We start from the raw sequence: 4,032 nt of genomic DNA on the forward strand, positions 1-4,032 counted from the left end.
TAAAAGTGTTTGAAAGGAGAAAGGGGGCAGACCCGCATGGTTTTAAGGGACCTCACTCCTCAAGAGAGCAGCTGGATGGGACTGGCTAACACAAGAGGTAAGAAGAGAGGAAACCCTGAGAAAGAGAAAGATCCTTGAGCATTGAGGCCATCCTCCTCCTTGCCTTCCGTTACACAGACAATGGCCACACCCACTGGGAATAAGAGAAAGGCAACCTGCATTGGTATGTGGAAAGTTTAGGCATCTGACGGGGGCAGACAAGACTGGCACATAGTTGTATGGCCCATGGCTTGGTCACGAAGCACTGATGTTGCCAGGCAGAGCAATGAAGTATGTGGAAAAGACTGTATTTCCTAAGGCACTCGTTTCTCAGGGATTCCCCTCTCCTGACCGAGCAGAGGAAGGATTGGATTGAGTCAAAAGTTCCCACAGGGCCGAGGCAAGGGCAGCAGAAACATCAATTTGCTACAGTAGGACGTCCCAGCTCTGCCCCATGACTGGTATGGCCTGAGGGAAATCCCTGTTATGTAAGTAGCTTCTGAAATGACTCACCACATCATGCAGTGTAGTTAAAATGCTGCATCCTTTGTAATAAAAATCCCCATTAATTTTTGTAAAAAGTAAACTTACTTTCAGAGAGTCAGATGATGCGACCCATTTCAGAAAGAGTCAGAAAGGAAAGGCTCTGCCACGTTGCAGCATTCTCACTTTCCAATCCCGAAAAGACTCTCCAGGAACATCAAACCAATTGGATCTAAAACCCTGAGACTTCTGCCTCTACTATGTTCCCATTACACGGCCTTGGGCAAGAAGCTTCACTCCAAGGTCTCCTTTTCAACTGAATATAATACAAGGATCAGGTCTTCCCAGGAGCAGCCACCACATCCGTGTGCCACTGGTGACTATCATTGGTGTAAATATGGACAGAAAGCTAAACTGCATAGGGCAGAGCTTAAGATGTGAGATGCCAAAATCTAAACCAAAACCTCAGATTTTTAGAGTGATTCACGTGGACTTCTCAGAAATGTCAGTTAATTCCATTTCCCCAATCCTAAAAAGGTATGTAGCATCGTAATTTCCTATCCTGGGTCAACGTAGAGGAAGGAACATCTGGGAGTTTCCACAGTTCTTTTACAGTTCGAGGATGTGGAGATGACACTGGGATTCCCAGCAGCCACCTTGGTAACAGAGTACGAGGATTGTGTTTGGTGTATGAGATGTGCAGGATGGCCATAAACCTTCAAGGCTACAAGAAGTGTTTTCCCCATCCAGATATGGTGGGTGATTGCTGGTCCCTAGCCTACTTCCCCAGATAAAATTAGGATAAACAGGTAAGGCCGAAGTTGTAGACCAAACTCCAAGCCCTGCTCTTCTGGAAATTCCCGACTGTGCCCAGGCTTCCAATGGACCCTGTCCTGTTGCCTTTACACAGACCCAGCTCACATGCACAGATGCACAGGAGGCACCCACAGGCCATGGCATTCACCTCTGGAATTCGTCTAGACCGTTTCTCTTACAGAGATTGAGAAATGTGCCCAAGGTCATAGAGCTAGGAACTGGCAAACCAGGGATTCAAATCTAAGTTTCCCTGAAGTGCAGAGCCTGTGTGATGATGATGGCACTGTTAACTGCAGCTGGATGTGCTCCTTTAAAGGAAAAACAATGCTGCCGGTTTGGTTTGACAGGTGACCCGGTCCAGGCTAAGAGCACTAGTGTTCAAGAAGCATATGATAAAACACACAGAGACTCTCAAGCCCAGGTGGCTCTATAAATTTCAAGAATTGTCATAATTTAAGCTGCCAGAATATATCTCCTTTGCCTGTATCTCATACTGTGCAGGTGGCCAGTTACTAAACAGTAGTACTGAAGTCAGTTGATGTGTATTTTGTATTTGCTATGTTCACTGCAGTTAACTGAGTGCTGTGTAAGATTAAAAGAGTAATAAAACATATTTCCTGTCCTCCAGCAACTCAAATCTAAGGGGCTGGAGGTGGGAGTGAAGATATGAAAAGTAAAGCAAAAACACAAATGTTGAGGGTAAGATAAATGCCATGAGAGGAAAACCAAGGCCTGTGGAAGCATAGGCATTACCAAAATGACTTTTCTTCAAGTACATGAAGTTCGTTGTCATCGAGTTAACCCTAAACTCACCTACTAATAGCTTCCTCAGCTGACTTCACCTCAGTAGAAGTTGCCTGAAAAAGTCTTAACTTGCTGTTGCCATAAGCCCCTCCTTCTTCTACTTTTCTAACAGAGGAGCAAAATTCTCCACCGTTGTTGTTTTTTTCCCCTCCTGAGCATTCTTAACATGTTAGGACTCAGTCCGAATCATTTTGAGAACAGCATAATTGGTAGGAATGTGATCAAGGGCCCTATTCACTAGGAATGTACACACAATTTACGCAGCCAAGTTGTGTCGGTTTTGGTGGCAGAGTCTCAAGTCACGTAGAAGCAGCCTGAAGATTAATGCAGACAAAAAAAATTATTCACTTTTCTCTTCAGATTGTTACAGCAATATAGTGAGGCCATTCTCTCTGCTGGGCTTGTGTCAGCACTTCCCATCTAACCCTGTTTTTTCAAGTCTTGCAGACTTGGCTGTGAAACTGCCCTGTGGGTCTGTAATTCCGGAGACAGCTTTGTAAGGCCATTTTGATTAGATTTTTGTGAGTTTCCCTGTCTGAGCTGTCTCATTCCATGATAGACAAGGAAGGTTGTGCAATTCTTAAGCTGTTGTGTCTCTAAAGTGAAATGGAATTGCTAGTTAGGAATCAATTACAAATCCATTGCTTTAATCCTTTAGAATTATATCAAAAACACCTCTGAGCTATATAAAAATTTTAGATGTGAGATTTTAATGTCTCGTCTTATGAAATGTGAAGGTGTTATACATTTTGTCTCATTCTCTCCTTCATGCTTCTTCACATGCTTATTCTCACCTTCAAGTGATATGTTTCATTCTGGTGCTTGATAATTCAGAGGCAATTGGTACCACTAAGTTTGGTTCCAATGTAAAACACACAGATAGATTTCTCATTCCTCTCGGCAGTGCCAAGAGTTGGGGTGTGCTTTCAGAGATAAAGCAATAAGGGAAGTCCACAGATTGGAGTGTTTTCTTTCAATCATCTTGCCTATGGTTTCTGCAGGCTGCAAAGAAAGGCAGTTTGGTGTAGTGGGAAGTGCCTGAGCTCTGAGTCAACAAATCTAGCACTGAATATCAGTGTTACCACTGTGACCAAGGGCATGTTATACGAACCTTGGTCTCCTCAATTACTAACCAGTGAAAATAACATTTCCTTTTAAGGGACTCAAGTGCTTAGGACACTCATCTAATTATTCAATAAATATTTGGGGGGCATTTACTATGTGACAAGCACATAAACAATAGAACTACAGAGACAGTCCCTGGACGTCAGTCAGGGAGACACACTTGAATCTAATAATGACCCAAATAAATGTAAAAAGTTAGAGTTATGAAATGGTACATGCCACAAAGGAAAGACACGTGCTGCTCTGAGAGACTCTCATCCTCATCCAGGGAACCAAGTGCGTGATACTTGAGCCAGATCTGAGGATGAGGAAGCACTAGCTAGGCAGAGCTGGGGTGCCTGGGAAAGGGCTACTCCAGGCTGAGAGGTCAGCATGGACAAAGGCCTTGCAGCAGGAAGAAGCATGGCACCCAGCCGGGTGAGTGGAGGGAACGTGGAGCCAGAGGAGACGAAGGTTCAGAACAAGGTTTTACAGATAGGCTGATCTAGTTTATAGCACCTACTTGAACTCTCAGAAGTGTCCCCATTTGGATAATTATACGATCACGCTACTCACAGGCCCCGTTAATCATTTTGACCTTTTTCTTGAAAGCAGAAAAAAATTTTAAGCATAGTAATAACATGATGGTTTTAGAAAGCAAAAATACAGAGACTGTATCCCTCCCTGAGTCTCTCCATGACTGCATATTTTATATTAACCTCATATGGAACACTAGCCTGAAAAAAAGAAAATACTTCCAATTCATCAAGGTATAATGCAAATAAC

Source organism: Phyllostomus discolor, chromosome 1 (genome assembly GCF_004126475.2).
Source record: "Phyllostomus discolor isolate MPI-MPIP mPhyDis1 chromosome 1, mPhyDis1.pri.v3, whole genome shotgun sequence".
In the NCBI taxonomy this organism is placed as follows: Eukaryota; Metazoa; Chordata; class Mammalia; order Chiroptera; family Phyllostomidae; genus Phyllostomus; species Phyllostomus discolor.